Raw genomic sequence first — 20104 nt, forward strand, 5'->3', positions numbered from 1 at the left:
ATCCAGCAGCTCCTCTTTGCAGGGATGCATGAAAAACAGCAAATAGGGGGAAAATAGATTGCTTATTCCACATAAAAAAGGCTGGCTAAGTCTGGCATTAAATAAAACTTCCTTAGCACAATGCAAGATTGCTAGTGCACTGAGAAACCAGGTGGGCTGTCAGAATTTAGATCCAGATTGACTTTGAGGTGTATTGGGACCTTGGTTATACAATTAAGACAGAGGGAGCAGACTTCTTCACAGGATTAACCAGCCCATATATAACTTGCAGTTTGTCCTCTAATACTTACCTAGGATGGGCAAAAATCATTTGTCTCTCCACTGACTGCAGAAGGAACCTGGACAGCTAACTTGGAATAGACAATCAATTTTTCCACAGCTTACATTAGGGGAGGTGGAACCAACCTGTAGTATCTTTCATATAACCAGTATCCTACTACAACTTATCTTACAGAATTAATTTAAAGAGGATAAGAGCAGAATTTTGCCAGTGTGGTTTCAAAATAGATGGATACTTAGTAAGATAGAGACAAAAAAATGTTGTTCCACACTGAAGGTGACCCGGGGAGAAGGCTTGCATTCGACAGCAGCCAGATTGACCTCGGGGGGAAAAACCAGGCTTTTAAAAGTCTTATTCCATATGTGACTGAATAGTGGAAATATGTCAGGAAAAAAAACCCTACCATTTTGACTGTGTTATTTGCAATATCACTATTTAAGAACCAGCATGGAGGCTCTAAGGGAGGGGAAGATGTTAACAATTTAGAGAGATGCAGTGTTGCTGTGGACAGAAGATACTTTACCCTATATGGCTGTACTGTCCAGCTGACTCAGGAAGGTCTGGGAGCCTTTTTTAAGCCCAGCTTGCAAAGATTCAGCAAACCACATTTTGGAAAGATTCATAGTAAGGAGTTTACATCTCTTATCTCTAAGCTAAGCTTAAGTCTGGCATAAACACATCAGCGTTTGTCACTCAAGTGCTGCCACTAGTAGTGCTTCTACTTCTAGTTCAGGATCTATAGTGTTATTTAGCATCACTGTATATCAAGGATGAAATGAGGATGATTAAAGGACAGGAAAGGAAAAAAAAAAAAAGTGGATGAAAAGCGATATTTAATATACTCAGTCACTTGGGATAAAAATACTTAAATGTCCAGAAGGCAGCTATATTGCACCATCGGTTTAATTGGTCTACATATCAGAAAATTGTCATTTACTTAGCAGTGAAGTGTTTATAAATCAGAAGCAGGATATGTTTTGCGCTGGTGGTGTGGAGAAAGAACGATGTAAGGAAGAGCCACAGGAAAGCAGGCTGAGAATAAGAAAGAAGATTAAGCTTTTGCAACCCAGAAGCTGGCTGCCAGCTCCAAAACACCATTGCCTTGAAACAACACCACACAGTGATGGCCCATGTTTTCTGGGGATGCAGGCTTCACCCATGAAGACTAGAGGGGAAATGCAGCAACAAAAAGCCACCTGTGATATACTGGGCAGGAGACACTAGGTGCTGTGGTCCTGACTCTATTCCTGCTGAAGGGCTGGGAGATTTTACTAATGACTTTCAAATAGGTCCAGCTTTTCCCTCCTATCTCAGAGTCTGATAATGATCTTGGCACTTCTGTGCCTGACTGGACAGGCTTTGTGGAGGGGGAAGGAGACAAGTTTGGCAATTTTCAGGCTTCATTCAGTTCAGAGATTAAACTATGTGCAAATCTACAGACACTGTGGCTGAGCCTGGCCCTGTGTATGCGTGTTGGCATTTCTGTTTGTAGTCAGCTTCAGAACAACCTATTCAAATTCCCCTGAGGAATCTGCTCAAGAAACACCTCAGAACAAGGGGAAAAAGCTAAATACTTGAAGTCAACTCTAATTCCCTCTGTACAGGGTGGATATCTGTCCAGCACTGCTTATTTTTGGTCAGCCTTGGACATTGTTATACCATTTCTTTAAGTGCCTAAGAGCAAATTGATGAAATATGCAGAAGCAGGGAGATTAAAGCATATGTTAAAGATGTTATACATCATGCACTTGCCATTGACAGCTTTAATTTTCATGTCTCTGAATTTTGTGATCTTGCTCACCATAACCAGCATACAGATATATGAAGAGGAACTAATGTATGTTTACTTCCAACTGATGTACTATAGCTGAAGTAATACCAGTAAGCACCAAAAATCATCCCATTAGAACATCAAATCACACACAAGTGTGACATGAAATGAGCAAGTGGAAGCACAAACCAGTTTCGTGCAATCCTATATAGGGGTGTATTCTGTTCTTTGTCAGTAGAAACTGGAGGGGTCTGATAGAATACAAGCGATGTGAGCAACCGAGGGGAATTTTTCAAGGCCAACAGTTGAAATGTACTACACGATCATATCTGCTTAATTCTGGCTCACAGAGCTAGCACAATATTTGCCAAGATCATGAAGTGCCCAGAACTTAACTGCTCAGAAGTCCCTAAGACCAGCCTCCCCCTCCTCTGCCACGCTCCTTGCTGTGAAAAGAAAAATATTGGAAGGTTTTGAGATGCTCCCCAGATTGACGTCTGCTGTTCGATACCCACCTAATGAGCTGCTTAACAACTGTTACCAAAATTAATGAGTCAAGTCACAGTTGTAATTACCATATTGCAGATCACAGTATTGTATTAGATTACCATGGACTTCTATTTAGGAATATTTACACCATGACGACTGTTTAAAATGTGCACCAATGTTTCAGCAGATTGCATTGCCTCATAGCCCATATTTATTAGGCTAGGCAGGAGTTACAGGAGTCTTATCATGAATTCTTTGGTTCCAGCTTGCAGAGATCAATGAAGAGCCAATCTTAATGTAAGAATATCCGGGTATTGAAAAATGCACAAATATTAAAAAAACCTTAATCTTGTGTGTAAGCACGCACACCAGAGGAACAAGTATCTAGTGATGAAAACAGTAATCTAGGGCCAGAACCAAATGCTTCAGTATCAGGATATATTAGTGTAACTGGCCATAAATTACTCTGATTTAACTCTGACTTTAAGAGAAAAGTAGAATACCCAGAATACAATGCTCCAGGATTTTAGGATAACGAGCATAGCTTCCTTATTTAGAATCATGTTTTCCTCTGTTCAGAAAGAGGTAAGAAACAGAGTTCTACACAACAGCATCCTATACATTATCTTCAAAAGGCTGTAATTTTACCTTGCGCCTGTTCCAGTCTCTCTGGTAATGAACAAATCTTCTCCACTTCATGAAATCAGATGATGTGGAAATAGTCAGAGTTCTTCTGCATTTAGGTTCAGCTCCTATTGGTTTATCACTAATAATGCTTCACTAGGCAGTAATACATATATACGTGTGTGTACAAATATATATATCTATATATATATACAAGGCACCTGAACAAGTGCAGCAAAGCCAGCTGTTCAAGGGCTGCTGCTGTTCCCCAGAGCCAGATACCACATCAGTGAGGCACTGCCTGGAGCCTCTCCTCCGTATGCCCAATTCCCTTCACCTCTCTGCAGCCCCCAGCACCTCACCATGTCTGTGGAAGAGGGCTTCCCCGTGCTGCCCCTTGCTCCCACGCAGGTCATGGGCAAGCTACCAAACCCAGGAGGTGCACACATTGTGTGATTTCGAGACACTTGCAAGGACCAAGCATTTGGAGTACTTATCTTTGAGTCTTGCAAGGGCAGTTTCAGAACAGTTTGTCTCACTTCCCCCATTTCCTTCTCCAAAGAGAGCCCGTTAGCACAGACAAATGAGGCAAGTCAATAACATCCACCCGGACAGGATATATTGAGCCAATTCAAGGGTAGGTGGATAGCAGCTGCGGTCCTGCCTGTGAAATACTATAGTTGTTGCCATTGTGCAGTGAGTCATCAAGCCCCTTTTATTTAGACTTTCATATAAGTGCTGGCAAACACTGATTTATGCACTGAAAGCTGAGAAATGGGCTATGGGCATGTTAAAAAAAACCCACACACACGTGCATGCACAGACCAGCAGCATATCTTCACTTCGTCCAGGAGAATTTTAAGCCACACAGACCTGAAACAGATTGACCTTTTATTACTTTTGAATTGAGGACAGATTTCTCCTTTAAAGGCTCGATTATATTACTGGGCTTGTTTGCTTTTTATGATTTCAGAAGATGCCATGGTAACTTGGGCAATGAATCCGAGCTTAGGCTGTTTCATGTGCTGAATTTCAAGCTCTGAATTGTAGTTTGCAATTTTAATCAATCTGGTGCCTGGAAAATTATTATATTTATTCTTGAAGAATATTTATGGCAGACAAGTTATAAGGACTGATATTTGACAACACATTTCAGATTTGTGCCTAGTTTTGCCCATTGGAGAACATGGGGTTATTCTGGGAAGTATGTGATTCCTGGCCGTTTTGGAGAGCTTGATAGATAAATAATATCTGAAGTTCAGCTATAAGGACCTGCTCTTCTGTCAAATTCATTCTATCAAGCATTCTTGAGTGGGATATCATCTCTGATTTTTCTAGAAGAAATTTAATTATTTGGACAACTAGACAGAGACTTTTATTCATACCTGCAGAATTGCTGCTTTAGTTTCCCGGTGCTTTAATAATCTATTGACCTGGTCAGAAAAGGTGCTAAAGGTCATTCACAGTGCAGTTATTGGAAAGTTCCGAGGCAGATGCTTAATGTGAGGCAGTGTCAGGGTTCAGTGGTTGTGCATGTGACAGAATCAGTGTTTAGCACTTTCTGTGTATTCTAGAAATGTAGAAAAGTATGAGTAAACATTATGTATCATGTATCCAACTCTGCATTTGAAACCAAAACTGTCCAAGTAATAAGCTTTTCCTAACTGAGGAGCCTTCAGAGCACTGATGAACATACAGACACTTTGTGTGCTGGATAGAAGAAATCAGATTTACTTCAAAGTATTATTTAGTAGATCCCTATGAAGAGAAGGAGTGAGGGAGGGCAGGAGGAAGGCAGGGATGGGAGGAAGGGAGGAAGGGAGAGAGGGAGAAAGGGAGAAAAGGAGAAATGGAGGAAGGGAAGGAGGAAGGAAGCAAGCAAGCAAAGGTGCTCATAATCCACTAGTTAATGTGTGCTATATCCTCATTTTCACCAGTTTCTCCATCACCACCACACAGAAGACTTTTTTTTATATATAGTTTTTGCATTAGGAGATGAATCTATTGATTGAGTCAGAGAAATCTCTGGTGTTTTCCTATGTGACAGCAAGCACACAATGAGACTTAAGAAATTGGAGTGGTGCATCCTCTAAAATGCATCGTCTGTACAGAATATACAAGGTTGCCTCTCCTCTGATTTAGAACAGTTTAAAAAAAAACACCCTACTTTTTCTTATTCAGGGAGAAAAGGTTAACAATTATCTGACCAGTCATTCTGTGTCACTGAGTACAAGCAAATCTGGCATGTGAATCCTTATCCTTAATTTTATTTTTAGGCACCTAATTTGTTTTCCCATTTGATGATATCTTCAGCTGAAATCGTAGGCTGCTGATCTCTTGTTTTTTTCTCCTGCAGTGAATGTAATTGGACACTCTTAACCATAGCACAACTGTTCTAAATGACACAGAAAGTAAACGAAGGCTGCTAGATTAAAGAGAAGTCTCTCAACAGATTTGTGATTAACTTGCAACTATAATAAGAAATTACATGAAAATAGAAATGAGTAGGAAAGGTTAACCAGCTAAGACAGGAAATTATTTCAGCAGCAGGGGGAAGAAAAAGAAGGGAAAGATATTCTCTTTACAGATACACTTCTGACATCAGCTGTTTCTCAAGAGCAATAGACTAGAGCTAAGAAGAGGCCTGTAGGGCTAAAAGATACAGTTCAGATTAGAGATCAGGATTTGAGTCTTGGTTCTCTTCAGTAGATTTCTGCTTAGCTCTGAGCAAGCCCAATGCCTCTTTTTCTCTTACTCTATGTTTAGCCTATAAACTCATTAAGAGTTTGTATAATGCTTAATGCTAGGTTCTCCAGCCTGGAAGCCATACATATAAGTGGACAACAGATAAAGTTTTCCATTCTTATACATCTGAGCCTTGTACTTACTTTGACGGTGACTGCTCGGTATGGTAAAACGTACCAAAGATGATGAAATCTATGTCCAGTTGTTGTGAACACAAGGTTACATGTGACTCTTTTAATTAAGGGGAGGACATCTGCCCACAGATAGTTAAAAGTAATTCAGTGTTTCATCAGGGAGCTCCCTTGTGAAAAAGGAGAAGAGATGAGAAGTGAAACAAGTAATTCTTTGAGTAGCAGAATTAATGAACTAAATCTCTTTCTTGGGTAGATCATCTGTTATCCTAATAAAAGGTCAGATTATTGGTCTTTCCACAGGTAAAGGCAGGAGGAAGGGCCTCTCAGTTTTAACAAAGTCTCTAGAAATAAACTAATTTCCTCGCCTATATTTATTTGTTAAATTTGCTTGAAAGTAGTCAATAGATTCAAAAGTTATCAGAAAACAACCTCCTCTGAGACAATACACTCAATCAGGGTGCTTGTATAAAGTTTGTTTTCTTGGGAAATCAGGTTAAAAAAACCCCATGCTCATTATTTCTATTAATTTAGCTTGCACAGTTTGTAGCATATGTTCCCAGATGAGCCAGTCAGCACAATACATGGCTGGTTCCTGCTCTATGTAGGCAACAGTTCCAAAATGAAGAACAATTTATTTTAAGACTTTCGACATCTTTCTTTTATAGCAAGATGACCCATATAGGTCAAGTTTATACCTACTGTAGCTCTACTAAAGGGAAAGGAATTGTTTCAGCGATGAGTTTGCCCTATAAGCCCTCTCTTGTGCTTGTCTCAGTTTGGGTCAGCTATCTTCTTTGCCCCAAGTGGTTTTGATTTCTTAAATCATCTCAGGATGCCTTCTTTTAATAGCTTAATTATTTTTTTTCTCTCACCATTCTCCGATCACAGCACCAGCAGCACAGCATTCTCCTTTCCTGGGTTGAATATAACCACAGCCAGTAACATGAATCCAAAATAAATGGTCATTGCCCTACAATAAGTATTAAGTTTACACATTCCATTTCAGCCAGTTACATGAAGTCAGACAGCTACTCTTTACCCCTTACAGCCCCCGTGAACTCAAGAAGGTCTCAAAGGGATAACAAAGAAGAATTTGGCCTGTGTTGTTTTACTGGTTTACATTAACGAGTACTATAATGCTGGGCTGCAGCCTGCAGGCATGTTGCTATTGTCCCCAATTCTCCATGGTTAAAATTAAATAAATATTTGTTAAGAGAACAAGTTATTTTGTGTGATCTAAAAAATAGAAAACCAAAGTTAAAGTAGCCAGAACATGGTTACTGTCTGTGCAAAATACGTATGCAGTGCCCTTAAGTTTATTCTTCATTTTTATACGCTTCAATTCTTATATTCTGTCGAAGAGATCAATATAAGCATCACTTTGTTTAAGAAAAATGAGTTCCAATTATTTGCATTAGAGCAAATTAGACATTACATTTCTCTCATGTATTACAGAGAAGAATGACCATGATATAGGGGTCATGTCAAGGAGGGGGACAACTGTTTCGTAAATCCCCTCGGATTATAGTAGGGTTTTTCTTGCACAGACACTCTTCCATCTACTAATCTCCACTTTCCAATCACCACTTCATCTGGCACATGTATGAGGTCCTACGTATGAAAAATCAGAAATCTTTTGCCAAAAAAAAGGCTATTGTAGTACTCAGGTGTATAATCAAAACAGGTGCGTCTGAAGCTAGGAACAGACAAGAGGTCCTGTGTGGAACAAGGGTGAAGACTGAACTCTTCTCATCATAAAACAGACCCCATGGCCAAGCTGCAGTCAATACAACCCTCTCTCTATCAAGAAAAGAACAGTGTAAGATCTGAGAACTTCAGCCTATGGGCCAACCTGAGGGGACCCAGAACTCCATATGTGCTTCACGAGGGCTGAGTAGAGGAGAAGAATCATCTCTTTCAAACTGATGGCAATGCTCTTCCTAATGCAGCCCAGGATGGTGTTGAACTTCTTCCCCACAAGGACACTTTGCTGGCTCATGGTCAGTTTGTTGTCCTGGGACTCTCAGGTCCTTCTCTGCAGAGCTTCTTTCCAGCCATCAGTCAGCTTCCAGCCTGTGCTAGTGCATGTGGTTATTCCTCCCCAGAGGCAGGATCCCTTTGTGGAACTCCATGAGGTTCCTCTGTGCACAGTTCTCCAGCCTGTTGAGATCACTCTGAATGGCAACACAACCATCTGCTGTATCAATAACTCCTTCCAGTTTTGTATCATCAGTAAATTGAGAGCACACTCTATCCTATCGTCCACATCATTAATGAAGATGTTAAACAGTACTGATACTCCAGTATCAATACCTGGGATGCACTCAGTGACTTGCTTACAACTGGACTTTGTGCTGCTACTGATGACAACCCTCTGGGGCCCAGCCGCTTAACCATTCTTGAACCCACCTCACTGCCCACTTCTCTAATCCATACTTTGTCAGCTAGTCTATAATATTATCAGAGACAGTGTCAAAAGCCTTACTGAAGTTGCAGTAAACAGCATCTGCTGCTCTCCCCTCATCCACTGAGCTAGTCAACTTTTTGTAGCAGACTGTCGGGTTGGCTGTGTGACTTCTTCTTCGTCATTCTGTGGTGACTACTCCTGATCAGCTTCCTGTGCTTTCATGTAACTGGAGATGGTTCCCAGGATTAGCTGCTCCACCAACTCCTCAGGAATCTAGATGAGGCTGACGAGCCTGTAGTTCCCTAGATCCTCATTCTTGACCTTCATGAACATAGGAGTGGCATTTGCTCTCTTCTAGTCTTCAGGAACCTCTCTCAGTTGTCACAGCCTTTCAAAGATAAAAGAGAGTGTCCTTTCAGTGATACTAGCCAGCTTCCTCAGGACTTGTGAGTGTAGTCCTTAAGGCCCTGTAGACTTGTGTCGGGTTTGTTTATGTGCTCCCTAATCTGCTCTTTATCCAGCAAGAGAGTAAGTCTTCCTTGCTCCAGACTTTCCCCTCTGATCTTGGGCCTGGGATCCTGAAGAGCAGTCTTACCAGTAAAGACTGAGATGAAGGCACCATTGAGGCATTCATGACTGGACTTCAAACCAGATGCTGTAAACAGCTTTCTCCAGACAGATGAACGCTTATCTCTGAATCACTGCTTATGACCTTCTGCAGGATCAGGCAGATCTTGCTCTGTGTGTTAAACGTTGATCACCTCAAGCTATCAAAGCAGCCATAAACGTACAAGAAATATGGTAAAAAAAGCAACAAAAAGGGTTCTTGAGTATCTGAATGTGCCATCTAGACCATATGAATGTGTCCTGAAGTTCTCATTTGGTGTCAGGCCATTCAACTCACCTGCTAAAGCAGCTTTCAGTCTCCAAAACTGTCTAGCAAACACATTCCATAAGCTTGGTATGTATGCAAGTATAAAGGAACTGAAATAAAACCGCACTAACTTAAAGCAACAGGCAGGGATATAGTATACCTGTATCATGCTGGAAATAAACAATATCCCCAGTAGGAACCAGTCCTTCCATGGAACTCTGAATCTGCAGGACAGATCCCAGTTGAATGGAAGATTAGGAAAAAATCAGCTAAATATCAGGATTTTAAGACAGCACAAGATGGACATTGTGTGAAAACAAAAGTAGGTGGAAACCCCTGATTTTACTTTTACAAGTTGTATCATTGCCTACTCAGGTCAGATTAGCATGTTCATGCAGGGGAGAATGCAATGCTTTGAAACATTTCAAAGCTTCCAGAGTTTTTTGTGGTCCCTCAGTCATCTTCCTGCTGTTCACAGGCATCCCGTGCCTGTAGACTTCTCAAATGTTGCTCCTCAGAGACACTTGCCTGGCTCTTGGCTAGAGCATCTCTGCATTGCTAATGAGCAGACTCCCTTCCATGCAAGGCGCTGTACTCTCATCTGATCCTATTTCCTACCATCCATCCATTCAATCATATCCTACTTTGAACTTTTGCCCTTTTTAACTCTCTATGCGGGCTTACAATCCTTAGACATAAAAATACATAGATATACTTACGTTTATCTACCACAGCCAGAGCAGCCTCAGGGATAGTGATTTAATGGCTCCTGTTCTGAGGATAAAGTTGTTTATAAATATGGATGTAACCGGGCATACCAGTGGGAGGCAACTACACATTATCCCCAGGTGTCTCTCTAGGAGATCCAATTCATTTGGTAAAGCATCTTTCTAAATGCGTGAACACACACACACACGCATGCACACACAGCAGCTGTTTAGTTGGGCACAAAAGATGCATCTTTTCCATTGATACGGAAGGAAAAGTTGTTATAATGGTGTAAGAGTCACAGATCCTGATTCTTCTGGTCTGTGCTGCTACAGTCCTTCCACAGGAATATAAATAAACACAAGGAGAGGACCATTTTCTCCCAAAAGCTTATTCCTTGTGAAATGGGAAACCTGCATCATTGATGGAGGCTGCCTGGACAGAGCTACTTCCTCCATTCAGTTCTCAGACTTTTGCTGCAGGACTTGGAGGAACTGGAGACCTTAAAATTTCAGCCAGGCAAACCACCCAGACCAGTATAAAAAACCACTAACAAAAAAAAAAAGAGCACTGTTTCTCACATAGATTTTTTTTTTTTCTTTTTTTTCCGAAACTGCAGTTAGTGTCTTCTGCTAATACTACAGCGTTCCTCGAGGCTGTATGTCAGAACTGGGAATGTTTCTTTGCTCTTAATCCATAAGACAGCAGGCAAAGTTCACGCTGGCAGCCCCAGAGGGGGTCCGGTGGGGATGCAGGCAGGAGGAGCAGCTATCACTGCAGAACACCTCAGCCTGCAACTCTTGCTTTAGCAGGATACTTTGGTGGTGTGCTAAATGCCTTTGAATCCTAGTGTAGAGCTGTGAATGCCACTGAGTGGTCAAGTTAAGCAAACAGCACTATAAAAACTGTATCTTCAAAGATAACCAATGGACAAGAAACCAGCCAGTGGCGTAACCTTTCAAATGACCTAAATAACCGATCTAGTACAGAGAGGAATAACCTTTTAAAATCATTAGATTTTGTAAGCAGATGTACAAATAATTAACTTCATATTATGCAGCCAGGGAATAATGTAGATTGCAGATTTCAAAGTCAGAGCAACTGCGGTGACAAAGGCAAGCAAATGCTGCTTAGACAAGACAGACCTCTTCTATTGATTTTCAGGTAAGCCAGTTAGAGCCAGACCAGCATGTTCTATTTCTTGTAACGATAGGACACTGAAAACAGAAGGACTGGTACTTTACCTTTCTCTGTCTGTTCTGGAAATGCTCCTCCTCTGAGCTTCTGAATCACTAACTTTATTGCTATTTATATGATAGTAGTTCCCAAGACAATGCAAGGCAGTTTACAGGCACTGAAGTCAAGTCCTGATCATCTCAGCTTTTTATTTGCATTTATAAAGGGCAATGCTAAAATGTTCCTAGAGTCTAAGAGAATAATTGATGAGAAGTTTTTTGGTTTGTTGTTTTTTTTTTTTTGCAAAGGTTGCTAGGCACATACAACCACAGGTGAAGGGAGGCAAACCTGAAAATATTTCTCAAACCAAAAGAGGGTGCTAACACTTGTATATGAGGCAAAGGGGGTAGGAGGAACCATGACCTTTGTGCAAAAAACACTGGTACTCAGACAAACCACTGCTGAAGAAACCATTTCTTTCTGGTAGTGGAATCCATAAGGGAGACAGTCAAGACGGATGAGGAGAAAAAGGGGATGAAAAATGGCCAAGTAGAGAAGCTGAATGCATAAAAAAACCCAGCAGGAGCATTGGGATGACAGAAAACCAGCAGTGGGGAAAAAAAGACCCCCTGAAAGTGGCCTTTACCAACAGAGAAGAAAACTGCAGTGTATTTTTCTCTGTTTTGCTTATGGGTTGGTACTGTAGAAATGTTCTCACTTCTTGCTCAGCTGAGATGACCTCTGCCCAGTGATAAAAGGTTGTTCACTCCACTGTCTCACCTGGCTTGCAGAGTGAGAGGGATGGAGACTCCATATGAGGCTTCAGATTCTTCCACTCTACTTGAAAGCAATTTAAGACTTAAAAAAAAAGAAAAGAAAGGCAGAGGAGTTCTTCACTTTCCTCCTATCAGTTGCCCTGGTATCTAAATTATCTTCTAGGCTCTGTGCCCAAAATCTTTATGTGGTGCTATAGAAAAGCAGAATAATCTTTCTTCACCTGAAAGCGAAAATTGGTGTGAATAAAGAGAACAACCCTTCCAGGATTTACTGTACTCCAAGGACTTGGTCAGCTGTGGCAATTTGTTCCATTATGTCTAGTTTCCATATCACTGCAATATGCTGATGGATATGTCTCTAAGATTAAAATCTGCTGTTACACCACTGTAAAGCTAGCACGAGGCAGATACAAAGATTTCATCTTCATATCTATCTTGGTATCTAAAATGTTTCTGCATTTAAAACATTTCTTGCAGTATGCCAGTATCTATTTTGGGCTGTATTTACATGGAGGGCTTAACCTGCTCTCAAATTTCAGAAAAGGTCTTAAAAAGACATGTGGCTACATACAAACTTTTTATTTGACTGAAAGCTTGAGTGCAGTGCCTGAAACTAGCACTCCTTGACAGCTGGGCCAGGACTCGCATACCAAGTCCTGACTTTCCAAAGCCTTCCAATGTGGATGGACTCAAACCTAAACTAAGGTGGAGTTTCTCCTGATCATACTCTCACCACATGAGAGTGAGCTCTGAAGGATCTGGACAAGCTGGATCAATGGGATGAGGCCTATTGTGTGAAGTTCAACAGGGCCAAGTGCCAGGCCCTGCACTTGGGGCACAACAACCCCATGCAGCACGACAGGTTTGGGGAAGAGTGGCTGGAAATTTTTCCTGTGGAAAAGGACCTTGGGGTGTTATTGAACAGCTGGCTGAATATGAGCCAGCAGTATGCCCAGGTGGCCAAGAAGGCCAATAGCATCTTGGTTAATATCTGAAATAGTGTGTCCAGCAGGACTAGGGAAGTGATTGTAGGCCTGTTCTTGGCACTGGTGAGGCTGCACCTCAAATACGCTGTTCAGTTTTGGGCCCCTTGCTACAAAAAAGACATTGAGGTGCTGGAGCGGGTCCAGACAAGGGCAACAAAGCTGGTGAAGGGTCCAGAGCACAAGCCTTATGAGGAGTGGCTGACGAAACTGGAGTTGTTCAGCCTGGAGAAAAGGATGCTGAGGGGAGGTCTTATCGCTCTCTACAACTACCTGAAAGGAGGTTATAGCAAGGTGGCGGTCGATCTCTTCTACCAGGTAACAAGTGATACGAGAGGAGATGGCCTCAAGTTGTGGCAGGGGAGGTTTAGATTGGATATTAGGAAAAAAATCTGTACCAAAAGGCTTGTCAAGCATTGGAAGCAGCTGCCCAGGGAAGTGGTTGAGTCACCACCCCTGGAGGTATTCAAAAGACAGGTAGATGTGGCACTTAGGGACATAATTTAGTGGTGGACTTGGCACATTAGGTTAATGGTTTGACTCGATTATCTTAAAGCTCGTTTCCAACCTAAATTATTCTATGATTCTATGAAAACCAAACATTCATGCACAAGCTGCTCTACCTGTCCTTCTGCCCACCTTGTCAAACCCTGTAAGTCATACAGACTCCCTGAAGTTTTCTAGGGCTTGTTTTGTTTGTCTGCAGCATTTCTCTCCATAAGTGGTCAAAGGCAGTTCTTGTAAACTTTTGGTACTATCTGTACCCGAGGCCAGCACAGGCAACGAGAGGAAGATCTGCCAAATGGCATATTTTATAGCACCAAAATAACTCCAAAATAACGCTTTCAACCTTTTTTTAAATTCTTTTAAGTAATGTACCATTTAATATATTTTTTAAAAATCATCATTGTTTTAAAAAGATCATTAGGAAGGCTTACCTGCATTTTCTGTAGAGATTAGAGGAAGGGGAAGGCTGGATGCTTATCACCCACCGCCTGGAGAGGATAAATGCACAAAAAGATACAAAGTTTAGATGTAAACTTGTAAGGCTTGATTCCCTGCCAAAGAGGAGCTTGAGCTCAATTACTCAAAGTCATGCTGAAGTTGACTAACCACCTACTAGAGTCCGAGCTAGAAGGAACACCTGCAAAATAAGAACAGCAACAGAGAACTAATGTTTTCCAATAAATTAGCCTCAAAGCCATACATGAGAGTTCATACCTCAGTTTAGCAAGCAAGAAGCTACTTACAAATAAACCAAGATGGTCAACCACACCACAATCAAGATAGTTGATTGTGGTTCTCCTCAGACTGATGGTTTGATGTTTGGATTTCATAAGGATTTCTAAAGATGGAAAAACAACAGTAATGAATTCTTGCTGCCCTGCTTATTTCCAGATGCTGTCATGTTTCATTAATATTTCCTCCTTCACTAACAGTTCAGGTAAAACATAAACTACAAGTCCAAGATACCATGAAGTTAACTAATCTCTAATAAATTTTATGTATTGGTATCCACGCAGCAGTTTCTCCTGAGTCCCTCTCTGCCCAATATTTTTCATTGATTAATTTATTTGTGTGGAAAACTCACCAGCATGTGCTCAGAACTGTTTCTAGATAGGCTGTCTGAGATTGTGATAATGAAAAAAGATAGTCATCTGGTTTACCAGTACAATGTTATTCATTACTTGCAAATAACAAAAAATTCAGACTGTAGGCTCACCACATCTGTAATTGTTAGCACATATCTACCTCTTGGGTTCCTTGTTAAACAAAGAAATACGGGTCCAAGCTGAACTCCCTAGTCTTATATAAGTAACTTCTGAGAATTAGAATTGAGGTACCAGGTTGAAGTACCCATTAACCAAGGCTAGCATGCTATGGAGACAAAGTGCAATTGAGAAAGAGATGATTGATGATGAGAATAGCCTTTCCTTACCAGATTGTTCTGCAATACGGAAGCCGAGCTGAAGTAAATGAAACAGCAAACACAGGAACATCTTACTCAAAAAAAACAGGAAAAAGCAACTTGGTATCAACAATGGATAAGCAGATGATACTCACTGGCTGCTCTGCAATTTCTGTAGAAGCTCGTCTCCAGAGAAAATAATCCCATCTAAAAATAAATAAATAAATGCTAGAGATGCAGAAGTAGGTCTGTAGCAAGTCCCCATAATCTTTCAGAGCAGGGCTCACATTTGAATTAATCTCCATACAACTGATATTGCTGATTCTGTTACTATTTATATTTCCCTAGCACTTAGAAGTCTGACTGGAGCCTCATTTTAGCAGACATCAATCAATTTTGCTTGTATCAAAAAATGACCATCTCTAACACCTTTTTTGAAGGATGCAACATCTGGAGACAATTTGAATGTGAAAGTTTCTCTGTTTCGCAGAAAGAACAGCCAAAATGGTATCCACTTAATAGCAGGCAATGCTTAAAAGTCATTGCTCAATGCATGTTATAGTCCCCACCTTTTCTTCAGCTTGAAAATGAATATCTGAAATAGAGTATTTCTGTGATGGCTAGCCACTTGGACTGCAAGAAGATCCACCATCTAATCATTATATTAAAATTCATGGTTTAAAAAAGTAATATATGTCTATTATGCTCTGTAAAAGAGCATGAGTAAAAACAATTCTATAAGCAGCATTTTTTACCTTGCCTTTCAGCCTTCTTTGCTTTCTTTATATTTGCCCCCTTTTCTTGTTTCACACTTAATTGCAATAAATGGCTTCTAAATTAGTGCAGATTAGTGTCTGATAAGGTTGGATTCTATACCTGCCTGACATTAATGCTGGGTAGATTCTGGGGGAAAAGGTGCATCAGTGTTACACATATGTTTTATTTACATTTCTAAGAGTAGTAAGAAACAAACAAACAAACAAAAAACCCCATAGTTTAAGCTTATCTACAGAGCCTTTGCAATGGGTTCAACTTTGGTGGTGTATAAGTCTCCTGAGCCAGTATCTCAACTGCACTTTCCTTTATCCTCATGAGCTGTGTGTTAGTGGGCTGAACAACATGGTGATTTTTGCCACTTCTCACATTTCTAGATGAACCCTTTCTTCAATCAAAGATGATGAAGTGAAATGAAATTATGAAAGGCAGAAAACATAGAGCCCAAAGTGTGACCTAGGAATCTTAATTTTCCTCAATCATTGCTGTAACGGAATGCAGGTCTGCAGCAGCAGGGGTGAAATTATAGTACAAATTACCATGCTATGCCAGATAAATTATTCTCTGCAGCATGGTTATTAAGTGATAGATAAATAACTAACACTGTAGGACTGATTGACAAAATATAAGTGACCTGGAGCTAAGCAGGGCACCATGAAAATAACATTGCAGCGCCACTAATATTTTAACACTGAAATGAGATTTTCCAAAGCAGAAAAATCTTAAAATAGTACAAGACTAAGCCAGCCACAAGTTAAGTAGATACTAAAAGTGCTTTAGCTGAGAACTCCTAGCTTTGTAACATCTCTAATGTAAACATTTCTTAAATGCAAAATTAAGAAGTGGCGCATGTTCTTTGTCTGGGGAGGACACAAAACTAAGCTTTAGACTCCTGCTATGAAAGAGCAATTGCATTTTTCCCTTCAAATAGGTGTTAGTAGATGGCTATCTTCTTTAACAACAGCTTCAGAGAGAATGTGGGAATGGGCTCAGAGGTCACTCAGTGACATGGTGTCCTCTAGGTTTAGAAGCAGAGCTAATAAAGAGAGAAATGATTCAGACTGTTGTCAGAGTGCACCCAAGAAATCACCAACCACATGGATTCTCAGGACAATTATCTTCATTTTTTCTACACTTGGGAGCTGCTGCAGTTGGAACATTTCTGTGCACAAGGCTGTTGTAGTGAAAAACTTGTGTTCTTGCTATTTGTGGCTTCCCAAATTTATTGAGTGCTTTCTATCAGAACTTGTGACATCTTTATGCAAAGGGTGATGCTTGCCTTGAACGCAGACAGTTCTACCCAGGCCATCCCTAGGAAAGAAGAAAATTCCTGTATACCCAAACATAAGGGCACTGCTCTCAGAGTAGAATTTTTGAGAAACAAAGCAAGCTAGGTGACCAGCAAGAAGAACACCAGCTTTTTAGGAACTGAATACCCATCTGATATTGGGCAAAAAAAGCTGGCTGGGAAAGGACAACATAAGCCATGCTCCAGAGGGAAAGTCATGATTGAGCACAATCATAAAAGTGTATTATTGCACGAGAAAAAAACATGTCATGAAATAAAAATGGTGAAAAACATGCGTGTTCTTAACCCAGATTTTTATATTTTTCTTCTGACTGGAACAATTTGTTCTGAAACCTTTGTGTTAGGTTCGTCATCCATAATGTGCTGTAGAAGCAGCAAAATTTATCTGAGTCGCTATGAAGCTGGAGAATTGAATGTACAAATGGGATACAGAAGCTGGGAAGTGAATTACTGTGGAGACAAGAGAGGAGCAACCCAGCTTTCAGGCCAGTGGCAGCTGAACAGAAGTCTCTGGCCTTCTAAAGGTATACCACACGTAAGATCTCATGTTCAGGTACGTGCTCCAAATAGAATTTTGGCCCCAGGCTGGGTGAGGAAGCATGACAATGCTTCAATAGGTATGGAAATGAGCCAATATTTTGATAGTGCTCTCTATTTCAGTGAAATGCCTGGTGTCCGAGGATCTCAAAATATTTCACAGAATCACAGAATGATAGGGGGTTGGAAGGGACCTCTGGAGATCTTCTAGTCCAACCCCCCTGCCAAAGCAGGTCCTCCTAGAGCAGGTAAAACATAAAAAAGCACTGACGTGATGCTTAGAGTTACACAGAGACATCTTTTGCCTCTCTGTGTGTGTCACTACCCTCATCAGAAAGAGTACATCATAGGTAGAGGGAAGCTACACAACACTGAATAATAATTGCACAAGTCATGTGGATACTTAAAATCAAATTAAGTCTGTCTAATTAAGTATCCATGTAATTTAATACAGAACTCCAACAGAAATAAAGGATTCTTGCTATGGACTAATAGTGAGTATCTCACTAGAGAAGGCTCCTGTGTGATGCCCCACGTGCAGTCACGGTCTCTAATTTTTCACAAAAGCAGAAGGAATGGGAAAAAAAAAAACGTAGAGAGAAAGGCAGAAAAAAATACAGGCAATTAGAGAGACACACCCATGAAATAATATGAATGTTCTGGGCGTAGACAAGTAATCAGAGCAATCGATAGGGATCAGACTGAAGACCAGACTCAGATACTTTGTGTAGGAAGCTGGCCTGCAGAAGAAGGTAGAAGAAGCCACAAAAAGGAGGCAGCATAGCTAGCTTACTGTCTCCTTAATGCAGAACAAAATGCTGGCAGGTGACAGTAAACGCAAAGAGATTGAAGAAGATGGCTCTCTGGAGAAAGGCCCTTGTCAGAACTTTTAGAACACAAGAAAAAGAAAGGCAGATTTTTGTTTTCTTGTTTTCAAGTCAATTTTGAAACTGATTGTAGCTCTGTAGGGAAGAGAATTGTTCCCTGGGGGAATTAGGGGAGTTGTAGAGTTCAAACAGAATGAAGAACAGGAGGGAAATCGATATTTTTTCTCTAGAGGGTTAGTTTCAGTACTCGGTGCTCTCTAGAATCAAGACAGAAATTAAAATTAAAAAAAAAACCAAACCAAAAAACAACCAAAACCAAAAGTTTCCCACCTCTAAATTCTTAACTATTGCAAAGAATTACAAAGGCTCAATCATTTGGCAGTGAGACTTCTGGAGTTTTGGACTATCCTTTCTGTCTAATATTTCATGACAAATCTGGGGAATTCCTTGAGGGGATGCTCCTTCTTTCCTTGCACATTGCCTCATCATCCATCAGTTTGCTTATTTGCTCTGGGAACACTTCCTGTGCTCAGAGAAAAGATAATGCAAGATCATATAGTCAGCTGGTATCCTAGTATGTGCATATTCTGTCTGGCATAACAAGCTGATTTAAGGATGGATGGCATTTCCTGACCTTTAGAATGGAAGATGCTTTTATCCTAACCAGTGAGACCCCAACATAAATAATCCAGATATTAAAACCTGACCATTTAATACTTTCCCTTTAGACCTATTTCAGTAGCTACATTTTCTTGCAGCAACCGTCCAGGTGGTATTCTCCCAGTCTCTGCACAGCAATGCAAAGTACCGAGCTTATAGCTCTGCCCTTAATTGGTAGTGGCATATTGAGAAACACTGGTGGTTCTGTAAAGTCTTGCATGCATAAGATCACTGTTGTCTTTCATGTTCAGCTCTCCTCAAACAGCAAACATTCGACCTTCCTTCTTCCCATTCTCCCTTCTTCATATCCCTCCCCCCCAGTAAAATCTTCACAGGAAAAAAAAAAAATATTAGCTGGGAGCAGGTGGTTTTAAGCAAAGCAAATTACGTTTTCTGCTTCACTAGACTATCTCCTGCCCTGCAGGAGAAATCCCAGGACGTGCATGCCAGACCCAGGGAGTTTCCATCAACCAGGGAGGTTTCTGAAGGAGAACAAGTTGCTAAGAGTACCAAGATGAAAGCTTACTGGGCTAACTTGAATTTAATGGGATATATTGCACCCTAGATCGTTGCCATGTTGGTTTAGTGCAGTTCTGGGCAGAGAGCTCCAAAATCTCATTGAAGCAGCTTCTGCCATGACAGTGATTCATATTTGCTTTCTTTTGACACCAAAGGAAGAAATGAAACTGGAATAAGGAAATGGCGTTATTCCTCAAGCTCTCCTCAATTTGTTTTACAACAAAGCTTCGGTGTAGACGATTCCCCAGACTGATTTCTACAGCCAGTCGTTGAAAGGAAATATAAGCAGACTTCCAGAGAGAGAACAGTTTCAATGGAAATACTCATTCTGAAATCCCTACTGATCTGTATGTATCTCCAGTGATACACAGGCTTTGTCTGGGTTGCCATACAGACTCACTAGGGCCAGTGTATTCCATTTGTACAGTACAGGACCTTACCATACCGAGCAGAATCTATATGCTGCTGTTGAGTCTCTTGGGAAAGACGCCAATATTTGGGAAATGACCAAACCCCTTTTCTTTTCCCTGCAGTATCAGCTCTCAGTTACAGACATGGCTAGGAGGAGAGTTGTATGCTGGACCTCCTTGTACCATTTCCAC

Source organism: Calidris pugnax, unplaced genomic scaffold (assembly GCF_001431845.1).
Source record: "Calidris pugnax isolate Ruff unplaced genomic scaffold, ASM143184v1 scaffold24, whole genome shotgun sequence".
In the NCBI taxonomy this organism is placed as follows: Eukaryota; Metazoa; Chordata; class Aves; order Charadriiformes; family Scolopacidae; genus Calidris; species Calidris pugnax.